At 38.5% G+C, this 23,637-nt stretch overlaps 2 long non-coding RNA genes across 2 annotated transcripts in view; one reads left to right on the forward strand and one right to left on the reverse strand.

The window, feature by feature from the left end:
• The window catches only part of LOC309510398, a 2,028-nt gene extending 1,898 nt beyond the window's left edge, over nt 1-130 (reverse strand). The window contains exon 1 of the long non-coding RNA XR_014210349.1: nt 86-130. This is a non-coding gene — a long non-coding RNA (uncharacterized lncRNA). The remainder of the gene's footprint in view (nt 1-85) is intronic.
• The window catches only part of LOC309510370, a 153,325-nt gene that overhangs the window by 35,186 nt on the left and 94,502 nt on the right, over nt 1-23,637 (forward strand). The window lies entirely within an intron of this gene.

The following is a 23,637-nucleotide window of genomic DNA, read 5'->3' on the forward strand; positions in this document are numbered from 1 at the left end:
ACTAACAATGCATCAAAACCAATGTTGTTTCTAATCTTTGACATGTCCAAGACTGATAAAAGCTAAAAAAAAAAATCCAGTCCACATTCACATTTTATATTGAAAATAAGTCATTATGTGTGTTTTTTTTCCCAAATCGGTGACATCATTTATGAATTTGGCAATTAAAGAGTTAAAATCCTGATTTTTTAAAAAACATTTAGTAGTTTTGAGCAGGACTGAGGTTGATTAATAGATTTATGCAAAAAAATTTGAAAAAAATATTTATCTGATACATTTTTACATCTGATCCCTTACTTCAAAAGCACATATTGTTATTGATATGATTACAGACTGTAATCTAGATGTGCTGTGTTTGACAGAAACCTGGCTAAAACCAAACGATTACATTACTTTAAATGAGACCACCCCTCTAGATTACAGTTATAAACATGAGCCTCATCTGAAAGGCAAACGGGGAGGTGTTGCTGTAATTTATAGTAATATTTTTAGAATTACCAAGAAGTCTAGTTTCAAATATAATTATTTTGAAGTGTTGGTGCTTAATATAGCAATATATAGTGTAAATGATAAATCACGTTTGAGATTTGTGCTGGCTACTGTATACAGGCCACCAGGGCACCATAAAGACTTTATCAAAGAATTTGCTGATTTTCTATCAGAGTTAGTATTGGCTGCAGATAAAGTACTAATTGTTGGTGATTTTAATATACAGTACATATAGATAATGAAAAAGATGCATTGGGATTGGCATTTAAAGACATTCTGAACTCTACTGGAGTTAGACAACACGTGTCAGGACCTACTCATTCTCGTAATCATACTCTAGATCTAATATTATCACACGGAATAAATGTTGATGCCGTTGAAATTCTGCAGCAGAGCGATGACATCTCAGATCATTATCTAGTCTCGTGTAAAAACTTCATTTAGCCAAGGCTGCAAAGCCGACCCCGTGTTACAAATATGTTAGACCTATCACTTCTGCCACTAAAGATTGCTTTATTAATAATCTTCCTAATCAGTTTCATCATCTCAGCATCCCAGATAGCTTAGAAGAACTCGATATTGCAACAGAAACTTTTAACTCTCTCTTTTCCAGCACTTTAGACACAGTTGCTCCGTTGCGCTTAAAGGGATAGTTCACTTTGAAATTAATTTTTGGTATGTTTTAGCTTACCTCAAGGGCATCCAAGATGTAGGTGTCTTTTTTTCCGCAGTAGTTTCAATTTTGATATTTTTAGGTCAAACCGTTCTTGTCTGTCAGTCATAATTATAATGCAGGTCTATGGTCACTGTCTCAAAGAGCATGCACAGAGTCCAAATTAAAACAATTCCCCGTCGTCCAAATTAAACAATTCCCCATCGTAAGTACACATTGATGGCCTAAGACACGAAACGAGCGGTTTGTGTGAGAAAACGAACAGTATTTATATCGTTTTTACCTCTTATACACAGCCATGTCCAAGTGATCTGATCTGACGTGTACGCAGACTGGTGCATAGATATATACACACTAGATCTCGCCTTGTCTACGGCAGTTCATTGGAACGAATGTCTTTAAGGCGACATCTAGTGTATATATCTATGCACCAGTCTGCGTACACGTCAGATCAGATCACTTGGACATGGCTGCGTATAAGAGGTAAAAACGATATAAATACTGTTCGTTTTCTCACACAAACCGCTCGTTTCGTGTCTTAGGCCATCAATGTGCACTTACGATGGGGAATTGTTTAATTTGGACGACGGGGAATTGTTTTAATTTGGACTCTGTGCTTGTGTTTTGAGACCGTGACCATAGACCTGCATTATATGACTGACAGACAAGAACGGTTTGACCTAAAAATATCAAAATTGAAACTACTGCGGAAAAAAAGACACCTACATCTTGGATGCCCTTGAGGTAAGCTAAAACATACCAAAAATTAATTTCAAAGTGAACTATCCCTTTAAAGGGCATCTTGCAGGTTAGTATGGAAGCCCGTTTCCGCCACATTGAGTAAAAAAAATAAAGATTCTTTAAGTCATAATATTGAGAAACTTTCTCATAATTATGACTTAACATCTCGTAATAATGAGAAACTTTCTCGCAATAATGACTTAACATCTCGTAATAATGAGAAACTTTCTCGAAATAATGACTTAACATCTCGTAATAATGAGAAACTTTCTCGTAATAATGACTTCTGATTACTGATTTTCTCGCACTTCTACGCATGCGCAAAGCAGCGGAGCAGAAGGGCGTGCCGCACTAGCGACATCCGCTGGTCAAAGCCGTGTAAATGCATCACAGCAAACATGGCACGCTCTGCAAAACAGTTGTTTTCATTAAAGTCAGTGTGATCTACTAAGTGCAATCTGTAGTATCATTAAATAACATCATCAGTGGGCCTATATCTTCCATACTTTTCCATGCGCACGATAAGGTGTGAAAGTGGAATGCAGAAGCAGGATGGTTACCATGGTAAATTGTTACATGAATTTACAAAACTATCAGATTAAAGTTGGAATATTACATTTATTCATCAAGTTTAAGTGTAACATCTTCATAAAATATATGGGTACATGTGTTAATATAACACGTATTTTGCAGATGCTTCTAGGATATTTGATGTGCAGGTTCATCTGGAAGATATCAATACAGAAATCACCTTTAAGATGTTTATGACTTTGGCGACATTTAAACATAGTTGGGCAGTGGAATGGGGGAAAACGCAAGGTCGAGACGTGTTTTTAAAAGCTGAACTTCTTTTCAATTGAGCGCCGCATTTTTAGAACGCCGTGTCATGCGCGAGACGCTGCAGAAGAGCGAGCGAGCGTCCGTCTAGTGCGCATATGCCTAGAAAAGCAATGAAAAAGCGCGTTCTGTATGAACGGACCCTTACACAGATTTCCAGATAAGTGTTCTTAAACAGATTTGGAAAGGTGTGCTGTCTTATCATTCCTCCATCTGTTTGAAATCCATGGATCACCCTTCTGTGTTGCTGCTTGTTCATACACAAAAATACAAATGAATATTACAAATGAATAAAATACTATCTAGCTATGGAAGCCCATCTCATATATTGATCATTTATCATTAATGTTATTCACTGCAGAGCGTGCCATGTTTGCTGTGATGCATTTACACGGCTTTAACCAGGGGATGTCGCTAGTGCGGCACGCCCTTCTGCTTCTGCTTCATGCTTTGCGCATGCGTAGAAGTGCGAGAAAATAAGTCATTATTACGAGAAAGTTTCTCATTATTACGAGAAAGTTTCTCATTATTGCGAGATGTTAAGTGATTATTACGAGAAAGTTTCTCATTATTACGAGATGTTAAGTCATTATTACGAGAAAGTTTCTCATTATTACGAGATGTTAAGTGATTATTACGAGAAAGTTTCTCATTATTACGAGATGTTAAGTGATTATTACGAGAAAGTTTCTCATTATTACGAGATGTTAAGTCATTATTACGAGAAAGTTTCTCATTATTATGACTTAAAGAATCTTTTTTTTTTTACTCAATGTGGCGGAAACGGGCTTCCATACTAACCTGCAAGATGCCCTTTAAGAGCAAATCATTTGTGACTCTAATGAGAGCTGTCTCAGTACTATGGTACGGTCTAAATCCTGACTGAAAATCCTCGCAGATATCATTTCTTTCTAAAAAGGAACATAGTTGTGAAGATACTGCCTTTCCTAGTATCTTTGACAGAAAAGGTAGATTCGAGATCAGCCTGTAATTGACTAATTTTGTAGGATCAAGTTGTGTTTTTTTTAACAAGTGGTTTAATCATAGCCAGCTTAAAGGTTTTTGGTACGTATCCTAGAGACAAAGATTAATTAATGATAGTAAGAAGAGAATCTATGACCTCTGGAAGCATCTCTTTCATTAGCTTAGTCGGTATAGGGTATAACATACATGTTGTCGGTTTAGATGATTTAATGAGTTTAGCGAATTCTTCCTCTCCTATAGCAATAAATGAATCAAATTTTTCCTTAGGGAGACTAAAATGCACTCCCTGATGCGATACTGTAGTCGACGGTTGCATAATTATAATTTTGTCCCTGATATTATCAATCTTATAAGTGAAGAAGTACATGAAGTCATTACTGCTGTGTTTACATTTCTGGGCTTGAAGCTTTCTTTTTCGTTAGTTTAGCCACTGTTTAAAAAAAAAAACCTAGGGTTTTGTTTATTTTCTTCTAATAGGATTGAAAAATAAGCAGATCTAGCAGCTTTTAAGGCCTATCTGTATGAAATCGTGCTCTCTTTCCATGAAATGCGGGAAAAAACTCTAGTTTTGTTTTCTTCCAGTTGCACTCCATTTTTCTGGCTGCTCTCTTAAGGGCTGATTTTATTTAATCTTCTTTAAAGGGATAGTTCACTTTGAAATACATTTTTGGTATGTTTTTGCTTACCTCAAGGGCATCCAAGATGTAGGTGTCTTTTTTTCCGCAGTAGTTTCAATTTTGATATTTTTAGGTCAAACCGTTCTTGTCTGTCAGTCATATAATGCAGGTCTATGGTCACGGTCTCAAAACACAAGCACAGAGTCCAAATTAAAACAATTCCCCGTCGTCCAAATTAAACAATTCCCCATCGTAAGTACACATTGATGGCCTAAGACACGAAACGAGCGGTTTGTGTGAGAAAACGAACAGTATTTATATCGTTTTTACCTCTTATACGCAGCCATGTCCAAGTGATCTGATCTGACGTGTACGCAGACTGGTGCATAGATATACACACTAGATGTCGCCTTGTCTACGGCAGTTAATTGGAACGAATGTCTTTAAGGCGACATCTAGTGTATATATCTATGCACCAGTCTGCGTACACGTCAGATCAGATCACTTGGACATGGCTGTGTATAAGAGGTAAAAACGATATAAATACTGTGTCTTAGGCCATCAATGTGTACTTACGATGGGGAATTGTTTAATTTGGACGACGGGGAATTGTTTTAATTTGGACTCTGTGCATGCTCTTTGAGACCGTGACCATAGACCTGCATTATATGACTGACAGACAAGAACGGTTTGACCTAAAAATATCAAAATTGAAACTACTGCGGAAAAAAGACACCTACATCTTGGATGCCCTTGAGGTAAGCTAAAACATACCAAAAATTTATTTCAAAGTGAACTATCCCTTTAAAGAAGATTAAATAAAATCAGCCCTTAAGAGAGCAGCCAGAAAAATGGAGTGCAACTGGAAGAAAACAAAACTAGAGTTTTTTTTCCGCATTTCATGGAAAGAGAGCACGATTGCATACAGATAGGCCTTAAAAGCTGCTAGATCTGCTTATTTTTCAATCCTATTAGAAGAAAATAAACAAAACCCTAGGTATTTTTTTTTAAACAGTGGCTAAACTAACGAAAAAGAAAGCTTCAAGCCCAGAAATGTAAACACAGCAGTAATGACTTCATGTACTTCTTCACTTATAAGATTGATAATATCAGGGACAAAATTATAATTATGCAACCGTCGACTACAGTATCGCATCAGGGAGTGCATTTTAGTCTCCCTAAGGAAAAATTTGATTCATTTATTGCTATAGGAGAGGAAGAATTCGCTAAACTCATTAAATCATCTAAACCGACAACATGTATGTTATACCTTGTTCTTTTGTAATTTTAATTTGACATAATCCTGTATTTCAGTTAGACGCATTGGCACTTTAGAGAAATAGCCGCGAACGAAACACATGTAACTGTTTATAGCAACCTAATTTGCACGTAACTTAAGCCGTTGCTCCTAGCACTTTAGATTTGACACATTTTGCCGTTATTGACTTAATTGCCCGAACGAAACAGCTGTACTCACTCAAGCGGTGAGAGCATTATCTGTATATCTGTGTAATTTGCACGCTGCCGCGGAAGCGTCAGCGGAAGCATTCAGCTCTCGTGTTCAGCCTCCTCGTGTGAAGACCGACTCGGGTAAAGACCAGCGACTCTACCTGCGCGACTCCACCGAGCAAGGACACCAGAAAGGCACTTGCGTATCTCCTCTTCCCCTTTTTTTTTTTTTTTTTTTTTTTTTTTTTTTTTTTTCTTCCCTCTACTTATCTTATTGTTCACCTTCATCAACATGTGCTTTCAATACATTCCTGTTATCTCTCGGCACCGTCCTTTCATCACGCGCAATAGGCAGCGCAATACTGCCAATCTGCGTCCCATCCTCACATCCTCACATACTCCTCTCTCTCTTTCCGTGGGTCTATGGAATTGTCAGTCAGCAGTCAATAAAGCTGACTTCATTCCAGCCTTTGCATCTCATTCTACTCTTAGTATCTTGGGGCTGACTGAGACCTGGATTCGTCCAGAAGACTCAGCAACCCCTGCTGCTCTCTCTAGCAATTTCTCCTTCTCCCACTCCCCTCGCCAGTCTGGGAGAGGTGGGGGTACAGGGCTTCTCGTTTCTAACAATTGCAAATACTCCACGCTCTCTTCTCTATGCAACAACAACTCATTTGAATATCATGCTATTACACTTACAACCCCCATTAAAATCCATATTGTAGTCATTTATCGCCCCCCAGGTCAGCTGGGTAACTTTGTAGATGAGCTGGATGTGCTGCTGTCCACTTTCCCTGAGGACGGCACCCCACTTCTAGTCTTCGGTGACTTCAACATTCATCTCGAAAAGCCACATGCAACAGACTTCACCTCTCTCCTAGCCTCTTTCGATCTCAAACGACTCATCACCACAGCTACTCACAAATCAGGCAACCAACTGGACCTGGTTTACACACGCAACTGCACCACAGAAAACATCCTGGTGACACCTCTCCACGTTTCAGATCATTTCCTCATTACTTTCAGTCTACAACTCTCTACCCCTGCACCCCCACCCCCACCACCAGTCACTTTCAGACGAAACCTGCGCTCACTTTCCCCCTCCCATCTCTCCTCTGCCGTGTCATCCTCTCTTCCCCCACCCTCACAATTCTCATCTCTGGATGTGAATACCGCAACGGACACCTTATGCTCCACTCTAATCTCTTCTCTAGACATTATCTGCCCTCTCTCCTCCAGGCCAGCACGCACTACTCCCTCTAACCCCTGGTTATCTGAGGTTCTTCGGGAACACCGGACCAAACTCAGGGCAGCGGAGAGGAAATGGCACAAATCAAAAGACGCATCTGACCTGAGTATGTATCAATCCCTCCTCTCCTCCTTTTCTGTTGATGTTCATGCTGCAAAATCTTCATACTTCCACAACAAGATCAACAGCTCCTCCAACACACGATTACTCTTCAAGACATTCAACTCTCTCCTCTGTCCACCTCCACCACCTCCCGCCTCCTCCTTAACTGCTGACGATTTTGCGACCTTCTTCACAACAGCTATCAGCAGTCAGTTCTCAGCTCCACACACACAGGAACCCAGACCGACCCCTTCCACAGCCAATATCCCTCTGTCCTCCTTTTCTTCGCTAACCGAGGAAGAAGTATCTACACTCTACACGAGGATTTTCAGTCAGGATTTAGACCGTACCATAGTACTGAGACAGCTCTCATTAGAGTCACAAATGATTTGCTCTTAAAGGGCATCTTGCAGGTTAGTATGGAAGCCCGTTTCCGCCACATTGAGTAAAAAAAAAAAAGATTCTTTAAGTCATAATAATGAGAAACTTTCTCATAATAATGACTTAACATCTCATAATAATGAGAAACTTTCTCGTAATAATGACTTAACATCTCGTAATAATGAGAAACTTTCTCGTAATAATGACTTAACATCTCGTAATAATGAGAAACTTTCTCGTAATAATCACTTAACATCTCGTAATAATGAGAAACTTTCTCGTAATAATGACTTAACATCTCGTAATAATGAGAAACTTTCTCATAATAATGACTTAACATCTCGTAATAATGAGAAACTTTCTCGTAATAATGACTTAACATCTCGTAATAATGAGAAACTTTCTCGTAATAATCACTTAACACCTCGTAATAATGAGAAACGTTCTCGTAATAATGAGAAACTTTCTCGTAATAATGACTTAACATCTCGTAATAATGAGAAACTTTCTCATAATAATGACTTAACATCTCGTAATAATGAGAAACTTTCTCGTAATAATCACTTAACATCTCGTAATGAGAAACTTTCTCGTAATAATGACTTAACATCTCGTAATAATGAGAAACTTTCTATAATGAGAAACTTTCTCGTAATAATGACTTAACATCTCGTAATAATGAGAAACTTTCTCATAATAATGACTTAACATCTCGTAATAATGAGAAACTTTCTCGTAATAATCACTTAACATCTCGTAATAATGAGAAACTTTCTCGTAATAATGACTTAACATCTCGTAATAATGAGAAACTTTCTCATAATAATGACTTAACATCTCGTAATAATGAGAAACTTTCTCGTAATAATCACTTAACATCTCGTAATAATGAGAAACTTTCTCGTAATAATGACTTAACATCTTGTAATAATGAGAAACTTTCTCATAATAATGACTTAACATCTCGTAATAATGAGAAACTTTCTCGTAATAATCACTTAACATCTCGTAATAATGAGAAACTTTCTCGTAATAATCACTTAACATCTCGTAATAATGAGAAACTTTCTCGTAATAATGACTTAACATCTCGTAATAATGAGAAACTTTCTATAATGAGAAACTTTCTCGTAATAATTACTTATTTTCTCGCACTTCTACGCATGCGCAAAGCAGCGGAGCAGAAGCAGAAGGGCGTGCCGCACTAGCGACATCCGCTGGTCAAAGCCGTGTAAATGCATCACAGCAAACATGGCACGCTCTGCAGTGAATAACATTAATGATAAATGATCAATATATGAGATGGGCTTCCATAGCTAGATAGTCTTTTATTCATTTGTAATATTCATTTGTATTTTTGTGTATGAACAAGCAGCAACACAGAAGGGTGATCCATGGATTTCAAATAGATGGAGGAATGATAAGACAGCACACCTTTCCAAATCTGTTTAAGAACACTTATCTGGAAATCTGTGTAAGGGTCCGTTCATACAGAACGCGCTTTTTCATTGCTTTTCTAGGCATATGCGCACTAGACGGACGTTCGCTCGCTCTTCTGCAGCGTCTCGCGCATGACACGGCGTTCTAAGAATGCGGCGCTCAATTGAAAAGAAGTTCAGCTTTTAAAAACACGTCTCGACCTTGCGTTTTCCCCCATTCCACTGCCCAACTATGTTTAAATGTCCCCAAAGTCATAAACATCTTAAAGGTGATTTCTGTATTGATATCTTCCAGATGAACCTGCACATCAAATATCCTAGAAGCATCTGCAAAATACGTGTTATATTAACACACGTACCCATATATTTTATGAAGATGTTACACTTAAACTTGATGAATAAATGTAATATTCCAACTTTAATCTGATAGTTTTGTAAATTCATGTAACAATTTACCATGGTAACCATCCTGCTTCTGCATTCCACTTTCACACCTTATCGTGCGCATGGAAAAGTATGGAAGATATAGGCCTACTGATGATGTTATTTAATGATACTACAGATTGCACTTAGTAGATCACACTGACTTTAATGAAAACAACTGTTTTGCAGAGCGTGCCATGTTTGCTGTGATGCATTTACACGGCTTTGACCAGCGGATGTCGCTAGTGCGGCACGCCCTTCTGCTCCGCTGCTTTGCGCATGCGTAGAAGTGCGAGAAAATAAGTCATTATTACGAGAAACTTTCTCATTATTATGAGATGTTAAGTCATTATTTTGAGAAAGTTTCTCATTATTACGAGATGTTAAGTCATTATTTCGAGAAAGTTTCTCATTATTACGAGATGTTAAGTCATTATTTCGAGAAAGTTTCTCATTATTACGAGCTGTTAAGTCATTATTACGAGAAAGTACGAGATGTTAAGTCATTATTTTGAGAAAGTTTCTCATTATTACGAGATGTTAAGTCATTATTTCGAGAAAGTTTCTCATTATTATGAGATGTTAAGTCATTATTTCGAGAAAGCTTCTCGTTATTATGAGATGTTAAGTCATTATTACGAGAAAGTTTCTCATTATTACGAGATGTTAAGTCATTATTACGAGAAAGTTTCTCATTATTACAAGAAAGTTTCTCATTATTACGAGATGTTTAAGTCATTATTACAAGAAAGTTTCTCATTATTACGAGATGTTCAAGTCATTATTACGAGAAAGTTTCTCATTATTACGAGATGTTAAGTCATTATTACGAGAAAGTTTCTCATTATTACGAGATGTTAAGTCATTATTATGAGAAAGTTTCTCATTATTACGAGATGTTAAGTCATTATTACGAGAAAGTTTCTCATTATTACGAGATGTTAAGTCATTATTACGAGAAAGTTTCTCATTATTTTGAGATGTTAAGTCATTATTACGAGAAAGTTTCTCATTATTTTGAGATGTTAAGTCATTATTACGAGAAAGTTTCTCATTATTTTGAGATGTTAAGTCATTATTACGAGAAAGTTTCTCATTATTATGAGAAAGTTTCTCATTATTTTGAGATGTTAAGTCATTATTACGAGAAAGTTTCTCATTATTATGACTTAAAGAATCTTTTTTTTTTTACTCAACGTGGCGGAAACGGGCTTCCATAGGTTAGACTACCCAGTGAGTCAAGGTATAGAAAAATAATGTAGGAACTAGATTAAAATATAAATATATACTTAAACGCTATTAAGGCTTCTAGAGTCGTTTTTGTGAGAAAATTTTACTTCCGCATCTGAAAACCGCCGGAAGTGACGTAACAGGAGGGAGTGCGGTCAAAGTAAACAATAGGAAAGCAATGGATCACAATGACAGTTCGGACGCTTAGGAAATTGTAAATGTTTACTCGTATGACGGACCTCAGCCATATAAGTTAATTATGAGCCTGCTATGCAGCCAAGAGAGCAGGACAGGCCAGGCAACTACTTTTATTTGTGTAAACTCACAACAACAAGAAAACGTTGTGCTTTTGTAAAATAAAATAAAATTGAACAGGGTGCGCGTTCATGATCTCTGTGAATTGGAGCGCGTCTCAAATTAACTGAAAAACAGTGTATAGACAAGCCTCACAGACATGAGAAATATAACTATCTATATAAAGTCTGTCCACCAACGAAAAAAATTCAATCGAAAGCAAATACGGTACCATCTGATTATATCGAAATGAATGAATCTTTCGAGTCGAATCTTTTTCAATGATCCACTCACGATTCGGCTGCGATTAAAAGCTATCAAGAGGTAAAGCTCATCAGTGATTATAATATAACGACTTAAATTGCAGTTTGTTCGTCACATAAAGCTATCATATGAATAAATAACGATATTTATATAACGGACGAGTCGTATTAGATCACTTGTATGATACTTTTGTGATGTTTTTTTGTCTTTTATTATTATTATTTTTTGCGTGACAGCCCCCAGTAGGCTAACGTTACTCATTCACTTTCATTACATCGACAAGAAGAGTCTCCATTAGGCTACATATTCAAAAATGTCCCTTTGTCTTCCATGGAAAGTCAACTTAAGGATTTGCACATGAAGGTGAGTAAATGATGGCAGAATTATCATTTTTGGAAGAACTAGTCCTTTAATATGCTTTTTAAGGCAGAGATTATGCATCGTCTGCAGAGCTAACGTTACTTACACAAAATAACATCTAAAGCGCATGTGACGAAGACAATATCTTTTAAAGTCTTTTAAATAAATGATTCTCTCTTCTATCCTTTTCTTTTGGTATAGAATAAAATACCAGTTCGGGGTTCCTCTTTCGGCTGTTGTTGCAGCCAACTGCACATCATTTTAAATATAAAACGCATGTGTATACTGATATTTTTCTAACGTCTGAACTCCTGTTTATACATCCATACTCCCTTAATTAAGATGTTTCAATATATTAGTATTAAACGCATTTTCTGATAATTTATATTTCAAGTTTTGACTGCAAATGTCACGTCCATTACGCTGGAACTGCCCAATAGTAATGTAAAGATGTGGTAGCATTGGATCTGGACGGGAAGGATAACTCTGGGAGTTGGAAGGGATGTGTCGTGATTCTGCCTTCTCACACCGCGACAGGCGACACAGGTTCGTGGATCTGAGTGTCGCGATTTCGGTTTCATTTCGCATATAGCCTACAGCCCTTATAATCATAGATGACGCCACGGGTTTTTATTTAAAAGAAAGAGCGTAGCCTACGTTTGTATGTAGGCTTATGGGAAATTTATATTCACAATAGCGAAGAAAAGAAAAAAATCGGTAGGTCTTAACGCAAGTTAACTTATGTTTACATTAATTATTTGAGTGTTTTCCATGGTTGTGTTGACATTTCTGCCTTTATAACTGAGGGGATTATAATCAGAGGAAGGTTAAGTTTAAAATAAAAAAAACCTTTCAATGTAATGTATTTGTCTCCTGGTCCTTATTTTAAATAGGTCATAAAAAAATATCAATAATTATCGATATCGACCGATATGAAACCCTTATATTGTGATACAGTTTTCAGCCATATCGCCCAGCCCTATTTCAATGTTTAAGTTTTCTTTACTGACTGACTCACTCATAAAAGATAGTTTTTTGCTGAAATAATGTATGTAACTTCTGTTGCTGTTTGCGGTCAGGGACTATTATTTCCAGCGGAAGGAAGGCTTTTAGTGATTTTACTTCATGAAAGTTGCACAGATACATATTTTTCGGCTTTAATAAATGTATTGTGTAGTAACTGTTTTATAAAAGCAGTAAGGTACTCAAGACTAGTGTTGGATCATAATTAAATGATCACCTTAATGCTTACATGGTTGAAACCAACAAAAGCACATCCATGTATGACGTAGCAGAAGCGTTTTTGAACTGCAAGATTCTTTAATCTGTAGATAAAAAATTAAAATAAAGTACCTGATAGTGAAGTTTGTGGGATGAGAGACAAGATCTATAGGAAAATGATGGCCTCTCACGGTGGCTCCATACAAAGACCAGTCGCTGATGGAGGCACCACAGCCAAAATGGACAGGAGTTCTGCACGAGTCAGGTAAGCAGAATAAAATACACTGTAAATAAACAGTATTAAAACAAAGGGTTAAGTCACTAGTACACATGACCTTCCATGGCTTAATGCTTCCATAAATTAAATTTAGGAACTTCATTTTTAATATTCATAATAATTTAACAGAGGTGGAAAGTAACTAACTACAAACACTTTCGGGTAAGGTGTAAACAGCCCCTTAGTGGCGAAACAATGTAATCGATAAATGCGTTACTCTATATGCTGATATGCTGATTTACTCTATTTTGATCGCTATCGTAGACATCAGTGTTTATATTTGAACTTTGCACTTTTATCCCAGTACTATGATAATTTGAACTATTGTGTCACAGAAATAATGGTACTATGAGGTTGAAAAGGCTTTTCAATGCATTCAATCTCACGTGGCTTCCACGCGTCCACTTGAAAGGGATATTACGTCACTCAACACTAAAAGATAACGACACATTTCATCCTCTGTTGAAACAAAAGTGGCAAACTTCTGTCAACCTCATCTATAAGCAAGGACAAAAATAAAAATAAAATAATTTAATTCTTTATTAAGCAATATTATTTAACCCTCTGATTATCTTAATTTGGGACGACACTAGTTATCTTTGGGGTCCCCAGACAATAACATTTAATTTTGTAACAGAATAATAGTTGGGTTTTTTTAAATGTAATTTTACACTGTTTATTTTTACTCAACATTTGTGCAGTTTTTGGAAGATTTATGATATATTTTCAATTTCTTTAAATAAATAAATATTTATTTAAATAGGCTTTTTACAAAAAACAGCATTTTATGTAAAATTCACTTTATAAAAGACCCATATTTCTAACTTTCATTCATGGGGATAACATGGATAATTTTACATGGTTTAGTGTAAACTTTTTGCCCATATTTTGTAAAATGTCGTTTTAAAAGTAAAAAATTATAATTTTAGCTACTAGATGGCTATAGAGCTCCACTATATGCTATTTGACTAACTGAAAGATATCTTTTCACAAGATTTTCCAGTTGGATTCATATCTAAATATTATGAAATCACAATTCTAACAATACATTTTTTTTTTTTTTTTTTACTGAATTTTTTTTTTTTCAAATAATGTTACATTATGATTAGAATCAAACCTGAAAAGGATAAAAGTTGAAATTTTAGAGTTTATCATTTATTTCATCATCTTTTTTTCATATAATTGTACAAATGTGATCTACACTTCAGTTACTAACTGTAACAGAACAGATATGTACAGTTAGATTATATATTGAGTACAAATACATGACATGAACATTAAAATGCAATGAATTGAACAGCATAAGTTAACAAATAAGCAAATAATAAAGCCACCTCCGTTTCTCATAACAAGCGCGGGTGAAGCTCCGGGTGTAGCGTTAGCTTCGTCCTGTCACTGGCCTGTAAATCGGGTTGGTCCGGTCGGAGATCCTTTATTTCTTAAAGGTCTTGTGAAAGGTTTTTATTTGTAAATCAATAACAGAATTTGGTTTAACTTCTGCCATTCTCTCTACGAAAATGATCAGCCTAGCGATGTTTTGACGTAGTCGGAGTGACGGTGTCGCCCGCGCACTCGCAGTTGAATGGCAGGTGACGAGACCAATCAGATTGGATAAAATAACATGTATCCAATTCTGATTCGCCAGGGACGCAGCGACCTGCGTCCGGGGGAGAATCTTTAAGAAACCAATTAGAGACCAGCTTCAGGTCACATGCTGCCCGAAAATTTAAAGAGTCCATAGACCAGTGGTTCTCAACTCCAGTCCTCGGGACCCGCTGCTCTGCACATTTTGTATGTCTCCCTTATTTAACACACCTGAACCAGATCATCAGCTCGTCAGGAGAGACTCCATGAACTGATTTGAGTGTGTCAGATAAGAGAGACATACAAAATGTGCAGAGCACCGGGTCCCGAGGACTGGAGTTGCCATAGATCCATTTGTCCGGCGTCCCTCTCACATGAAACCAGAGAATGTCTAATAGGAAGAGAATTGACACTCTCTGGTTACTTCCGGTTTCTGGACTGGCTGCAGTAACACGTCTCTGTCCATGCGGGGGCGCTCGCAGGCGAGTGCAGGATGAATGGAGGTCTATGGCGCTATACCCATCAAATTCCACTTTTCTCAGGATATAATTTTTTGTCTAGTAATTTGAATGTTGTATCCGAAAGGAGATGCAAAGAAATTACACATTGCTGGGTGTTAGATTTTTTAGAGTCACTTATTTGCTTTAAAAAGTCTTTTAAAATGTCAATGACGTCATACACAGTGATAGTGCTTTACGGCATCGGTTCCCAACAGGGGGGTCACGGCCCACAAGGGGGCCTCAGCGAGCTCTGTGGGGGGTCGCGTCATATTTTGAAAAGTTTTGAGCAATTTGCATTAAATATAAGTCCTTAACTTTTTTCTGTTCAAAATGTATGAGCGAGTTCATCATGAATCCATTTTCCAAACCGTGTTTTTGTCTTATCCTGAATCACTATGGTGGTACACCTATAATAAGTGATTACATTGGGACTATTTTACCCTGGTTCGGATCGCTGCCGCTGCGGAGTAGCCCAGTACCTCGCACACAGAGAGAGAAGTAGTTCCGGCTACAATGTTCTTCCGAAAGACGCATTATTCTGTTAAAGAAGAAAAAACTGGCACTAGAGATTGAGTTGCTTCAAAAGGAACTTCAGAGTAAGTGCTAAATACACTATTTCACACAGAGTACTATTGCTGACCTTGGATAACAATATATCTTATTGCAGGCAAAAGATGACCATCATTGGCTTTTCTTGACAAAGAATAATTGAAATAAAACTCAAGGAACTAAGCATGTTGTCTTGTCTTCTATTCATTTAATGAAGGTTTTTGTTTTGAAAAAAAATGTAAAAAAAATGGTGTTCCACAATTCTGTCCCGTGCAGCTCTGCCACTTGGTTGGTCCAAGTGCACTGGCTGGAGGTCATCATCAGGCTGCACCTCCACCACAGGGGTCCTCTCCTTTCTGATGGTGGCAATATTGTGGAGTATGGCACATGCAACAATAATGTCACAGGCCCTGTCAGGTGCAACCCGCAGACACTGAAGTCTTTCCTTTAGTTGCCCAAAGGTCATTTCAATGCGTGCCCTTGTCCTGGCTAGAGCTGCATTGAAACGGGTTTGTGGTCCGGGGTTTGGGTCAGGGAATGGCGTCATGAAATACTGCCTGCAGGTATAGCCCCTGTCACCAAGCAGGATCCTGTCGTAAGCACCTGGAAAAATGCAGTTTTGTTAGGCTCAGAATAAATGTATGTAATACAGTGAGCTTGATATTAAATATTTCCTTACCACGTTCAAATAATGTGCATAAATGTGACTCTCTGAAAATCCTGGAGTCATGCACAGAACCAGGCCATTTTGCTTCCACATTTGTGATGTAGGACATGGAGTCACACACCATCTAAGATATTTTTAATCAGTCAACTGCATACTTTTTGATTACATTACTTTTTGTATTATTTGATATATTCTGGACTCGCTTCTCCAAGGTAAATGGTGAATTGTTTGATGTCAGGCTGCATGCTCAGAAAGCGGCAGTGGATTGTGCAGCGTGAGACCACCTTCAGCAACAGGTTCTTGTCGTAAAAACGGACAAGACATGGCTGCGAAAGACTTCCCGTATCACCTCCGCTTATAAAGCCGGGATCTAATCCTGTTAACATGAAATAAGCCTGCTCCCGAGCAGGTTTAAGCTTGCGCACCTGCTGCTATGACAGCAAGTCCAGGATGAGCGTCGAAGAACCAAACAATCCAAGATCATGCCAAATCTCCAACAATCAAATGCAGCTAACTGAGTTAGCGACGTACGAAGAACGGGCCCCTGGGGCCTGTTTCAGAAAGGAGGTTCAACTGAGTTGACTTACCCTGAGATGGGAAACTCTGAGTTTTCGGTTACAGAACAGCTGAAATTAGTTAGTTCAATCAACTCTGAGTTGACTGACTCTGAGTTAAGCGCGTGCACCACCACTATAAAAAGCCATCATCAATGGAGTGCAGATATTATGAGTCACCATGGTAACAGCGCCAGACAAAAAGAGGTCTGCATATTTCTCACCAGCTTCTGCAAGCGTACGAAGACATATTATTTTTTTTTTAAATATCGGCTGCAGCAGCGAAGGACAGAGAGTTAGCTAGGGAGAAAATAGTTGCTCGAGTCAATGCGTATGTTTACATTTTAATTAGTTATACAGTGTTGGGTGTAATTAATTACCAAGTCATCTAAATACTGTCATTTAATTAAAGGGATTACTCTTAATTCTTCTGTAATTTGAAGTAAAATCTGATGTAATTGCATTAGACTATAGAACAATTCTGTATATTTAACATACAAGAAAAATCCATGCAATTGTATATTGTTTATTTGAAAGCATTAAAAGTGCAGTTTCTTGTCTCTCCTTGTATTGTTCAAGTGGTTGAGTTTGATATGGGATTTATTAATAAGTAGACTTTCTAAAGATAGTCATTATTACATGAATCTAATTACACGGTTGAAGATGTCATTTGTAGTTAGTAATTAATAACTATTTTAGAGTAACTTACCCAACTGTTATAATATCAGAGGTGAAACTGGAAGAACAGTATGTTATTCAACCTAATTTTAATTTTCATGGGTGCAATCCTGCAGGTATTAAAAGAACATGGCAGCAGCTGAAAATTAAATATAAGAACATAATTCAATCAGGTAAGGTTTGAGCATATCATGGGTGTAGGCTACCTGAATTTACAAATATTTGACATATTAAATAACTAAATAGCATCCCAGTGTCTTGCAGTGGAGCAGCATTTTTGGCTGGGGGAATTCCTGGAGGGACTTCAGAGCCAGTCACTCCCGAAGATCCAAGGGCCTTCATAAAATGTAAGAGGTTTACATATGTGTTATTTCTTATATAGGCTATTTTTGATATTTCCATTTATTTTACTTTGGGTTGGGTTTTTTGTTGGTCCCAACAGATTCCGATGGTAATATCTATCTTTTGGAGCCTCCTGTCCCAACAAAACCTGCAGGCAGTTGTAAGTAGCCTACTCAATACACCAGAAATTATGACAAATAGTGTTATAAAGTGTACTCATCTTCACAGGACGATGGGGATAATGTTATGTGTCACATCAAACAATCTACACATTCAGATTTTTTCACATTTTTATGTGGAGTAGAATCTAAGTTTAAAGCTAAGTATAAATGGGTAGTCTTATCTCTCCCCCCCGCCCCCAAAGTGGAAGAACAGCAGGAGGACGGTCCATCAACTTCTGTTGCACAGATGAACAGAGTTCAGTGATTTTCGGTAAATGCCACAGTTTAATTCTGTAGAATTTGTTTAGAACTACATTATGTAACTCTAATCTACTACTGTATATTCAGTTGCCAGTTAAGGAGTTAATAGACTTCATCTTATTTAAAAAATTGAAATTAAAAATAGCAATATTGTATTTATTAATTAAAGATTCATTTTATTAATAAAAATGTACTGAAAGAATGAATGAGGTGTTTAAACACCACTTCCTCTTTAAAAAAGGGGAGGAGACCGAAAGAAACTCTGGGTTTACCGAAGAAAACCTGCTCCCGACCAGGTTAGGTTCACAGAGTAAGTTACCATGGTAACTGACTCTGAGTATAAGTTACCTCTCTTTCAGAAACGGGCTTGACTTACTCTGCTTTCTCAGGTTTAACATACCTCCCATTCTGAAACAGAAAACCCAGAGTTTCCCTCATTTCAGGGTTAACATACTCTGAGTTTTCACTTAACCTCCTTTCTGAAACAGGCGCCCCTGGTCTTTTCACGATCGGATAGCTATCCGATCTGAGAAAACGCATGAAGTGGCCAGGTGTAAACAGCCCCAGAAATCATTCTAATATTCTGATTTATTATGAGTGTTGGAAACAGTTCTGCTGCCTAATATATTTGATGAATAAAAGGTTCAAAAGAACTGCATTTATTAAAAAATATATATAATTTCTAATAATATAAATCTTCTTTACTATCACTTTTATTTATCAATTTAACACATCCTTGCTGAATAAAAGTATTGATTTATAAAAAAAAATTAAAAAAATAAAAATAAAATACTGACCTCAAATTACTGACCAGTAGTGTATATTGTTGTTACAAAAGATTTCTATTTTTAAAAAATTTTGCTTTTTTTTTTTTTTTTTTTTTACTTTTTATTCATCAAAGTATCCTAAAAAAAAGTATCACAGGTTATGAAAAAATATTAAGCAGCAGAACTGTTTCCAACTTTGATAATGAATCATCATATTAGAATTATTTCTAAAGGATCATGTGACAGATTGGAGTAATGATCCTGAAAATTCAGCTTTGCATCACAGAAATAAATGATCATTTAAACTAATTATTTTAAATTGTAAAAATATATCACAATATTACTTTTTTTTCTGTATTTTTGATCAAATAAATGCAGGCTTGATGAGCAGAGGAAACTTCTTTCAAAAACATTAAAAAATACTAATACTTATACTTGCCCTGTAATACATGTATTCTTTGTTTTAGATGTTATTAACTTAAATTCTTATGAATAATAAAAATGTTGTAATGTCTATTTGTTATTTATGGCCTGTATGCCTCATTATTGATATTATAGACCGACTGCGCTGATCAAAAGCATGATGGGAAACGACTTGCTGACGACACAGCTTAATGTTCATTGGTTTAAACAACCGTGATGTATTGTTCTCTTTTAAAATGTTTGATTTTAAAACTCTGATATCATGTTTTATACGCATGCGTTATGTGTGAATATTCCCAAACTATCTAACAGTGCGATCTCTATGGGTTATGCAATGTAATTTTTATAAAAAAGAAAAGAAAAGAAAAAGAAAAAAACCATACATGTCTGTATTAAAGAAAAAAAGATTAATAAACATGTATTTGGAATGGAATTAAATAAGTAGGCTACTTTGGGTGTCTTGTTCATTATATTTATTTTCATATAAAAGCAACAGAACTTAAATTCCATCCAGTTTATTAGCAACACTGTGCACGAGCGTGAATCCGGTGAATCCCGCGATATCCATCCCCTCGCGTACATTTCAGGCGAGGCAAGGCGCATCTCAAACAAGCCTATTTCTTCAGCGCGATTTCACAATACTACTACTACTAATAATAATAATATATCACAATACTGTTGTTGGTTGTTTATACTGTTGTAACAGACTTTGTTGAATTCTGTTATGATGCACTAATTCTGGATGTACTGGCGCTCGTTGTATATGTGTGTATGCAATGTATTTTTCCCTTCGGGGCTTGCCGTAGATAGGCATGTGGCATGCGCACTTGGTACTGGAGTGTCGCGGGTTTTTGGAGTTGGTGATCTGAGGTGTTGAATAATAAAGTGGAGAAGAGTGATGAGTTCAAACTGCTATCGTTTATTGTTTTCTTATCTCTAAGTGTTAGGCGAACCCTGTTAGAACGCTCGGTCACATTGGTGGCAGCGGTGTTGTTTTAATTTATTTGCGTTTACGTGATCCAGTGTTACGACGGGAGTTTAACTAGTTAGTTTACAGTGAAAAGAGTTAGCGCGCGCGGGTTCAACGTCGACGCGGCCATCATGTGGTGTAAAGACGATGAGGATTTCTATTCGAGACGGGACCGCGACAAGATCAACAGGCACGTGAAAATCGAGCTACCGCCACCGTTCTCTGGTGACGAGAAGCAGAGCTTTCTGTGCTGGGCGCGGCAGTTCGAGGTCGCCGTCAGAGCGCTCACAGAGGGAGATGGTCCTGCGTCGGTTAATTATGAGCTGGTGAGAATTCTGCCGACACGTTTAAGCAACGCGGCATTTCTTCTGTGGGACAGCCTTCCTAAAACTGTTCAGGCTGACTATACAGCTGTAAAGGAAAGACTAAAGGAGGCTTTCGGGCAGAGGCAGTTTATGGATCGCTTCAGAGCCAGTTTATCAGCCCGCCCTCGTGCTCCACGGGAAAGTTTGGAGGTGTATGCGGCGGAGATAAGCAGGTTAGTGGACGAGGCTTTTCCTGAATATGGCGACAAGACCCAAAGAGAAGAAAAGTTTCGTCGTTTCTTGGCCGGTTTGGATCCTGTGCTCAGAGCTAAATGCCATGAACAGGGAGCAACGGATTTGGAGGAGGCCGTGATAATTGCAGGTCGGTGCGAAAATGCCAGAGACTCAATAAAGACTGATTACATGCCTGTTAATGCTGCCTATGGTAATAATGATGGTGGTGCAGTGGCTGCTGTCCACTCTGTGACGGATAATGGAGGACTATATAGAGCAGTGGATAGATTAACAGAAGAAATGAGAGATATGAGAATGGAACTGAGGCGCTTGGGTGATGAAAACCAAAGACTGAAGTCCAGTGTGAGCCCTAGAGCAATGGATGAGTGGAATGGAGGCCGCTCTCAGCCAAGTGGAATGTGCCAGTGTGTCTGCGGGGGCCGTGGATGCCAGTCACGTGTCTTTGACAGTGCGCGGAGGGGCCGTTCACCTGAGAGGAAATCATTCCAACACTTTGATGAGCGTACATCAGGTATGGATGTTCGTGGTTATAAAGACTCATACTCTGCTCAGTCTCCTGCAAGACGCAGCCCTAGCCCCGGTCCTCGCAGATGGAACAGCGTTGAGGATGACTCGAGAAAGCGGGGAGTGCGTTTCACGTCTCCTGGCGGAGTGGAGCGCCGCAATGGGCCGGGAAATGGACTTTAGCTGATGTTGCGGCCCAAACACCAGCTATGCTGCCAGTGGGCCCTGTAATGGACAATGTTGATGATGGTGACTCGATTTCAAAAAACATCAATGTGATTGTGAAGGCTGGCCAGGAGCTGGTGTCGTATGTGAGAGGAATAATTGAAGGTGTGGAGGTTCAGATCTTAGTGGACTCTGGTTCCAGTGTATCTCTCATGAGTGCCGATTTCCGTATGTCAATTCCAACACTTCGCAATCGGCCATTGAAAAAGGACTATGTGTCAGCCCGTGCTGTGAATGGACAAATGCTAGATACACTCGGCACCATCACAGTAACATTTCAGCTGGGAAATGAGTCGTGGCAGCATACATTTCATGTGCTAAGAGAAACCACACAGACTGTGTTGCTGGGCTGGGACTTTTTGTTGAGGAACCATGCTTTACTGGACCTCAGCCGTGCTAAGCTACAACTGTGGGACATCTCAGTTCCTCTCCTTACCAGCAAAGATTTTGTTCCACTGTGCTGCAATGTGTCACTGGCCGCCGCTATGAACTTGCCACCCCTCAGTGAGTCAGTTGTGGCAGTTAAAGTGTGTACACCCAACGCAGCCCATTTGGCGAGTGACTTTGTTGGATATCTGGAACCCAATGTGGCGGAGTCTTCCGGTCTCGTGGTTGCTCACACAGTTGCCATGGTTCACAACGGACTGACAAAAGCTCGGGTTTTGAATCCTACTGGACAGGACATTTCATTAAAACAAGGTATGCACCTGGGTGAGTTTTACACAGTTGGTGACTCAGATGTTCAGGTGTTTCATGCTCCAGTTGACGTAGCTGCAGCGACCTTTTCCAGGGTCACGCCTCCTGTGTCGTTGGATGAGTCACCTATTTCTGAATCTGAGAGAGCTGCGCTTTCAGCATTGCTGTTGGAATACAATGATATCTTCAGCTCCTCCAAACAGAATTCCAGTAGATGTACACTGGTAAAACATCACATCAGAACTGGTGAGCAGACTCCCATCAAACAGCGTGCATATCGAGCTTCCCCTGAAAAACGTGCTGAGATAGAGAAACAAGTGGCTGGCCTGTTAGAGGATGGAGTCATTGAGGAGAGCTGTAGTCCCTGGGCGTCACCAGTTGTTTTGGTGAAAAAGAAGTGTGGCACATGGCGTTTTTGTGTAGACTACAGGCGATTAAACAGTGTGACTATTAAAGACTCTCATCCTCTGCCCCGTGTTGATGACACATTGGATGCGTTATCAGGCGCAGTGTGGTTCAGCACGCTAGATTTTTCCAACGGTTACTGGCAGGTGGAAGTTGCTGAGGAGGACCGAGAAAAGACGGCCTTTACAACGGGACAGGGCCTCTATCAGTGGCGGTCCATGCCGATGGGCCTATCCAACGCCCCCGCCACATTTCAACGCTTAATGGAGATTGTCCTCAGAGGGCTCCCGTGGCACATCTGCATGGTATATCTCGATGACATTTTAATTTATAACAAAACATTTGAAGAACACCTGTCTAGCATGAGAGAGGTGTTTTCAAGAATTCAGTCTGCTGGTTTGAGACTAAATCCAGGCAAATGTCACCTTGCCAGAGATCACGTGGTTTTTCTTGGCCATGTCGTTTCTCGAACCGGTCTTCAACCCGATCCAAAGAACACAGAGAAAGTTTTGAACTGGCCAATTCCCCGTTCTCCTTCTGAGGTGAGAGCCTTTGTGGGACTGTGTTCCTATTACAGACGATTTGTCAAGGATTTTTCTAAACTCGCTGCTCCACTAAACCATCTCGTCGGGAAAAATGTGCCCTTTGTGTGGACTGCTGAGTGCGACAAATCATTTAACCTTTTGAAAAGTGTGTTGTCATCTGATCCTGTAGTGGTATTGCCTGACTTCAGTGTGCCTTTTAAAATCTACACTGATGCA

Source organism: Leuciscus leuciscus (genome assembly GCF_965113295.1).
Source record: "Leuciscus leuciscus genome assembly, chromosome: 12".
NCBI classification, from domain to species: domain Eukaryota; kingdom Metazoa; phylum Chordata; class Actinopteri; order Cypriniformes; family Leuciscidae; genus Leuciscus; species Leuciscus leuciscus.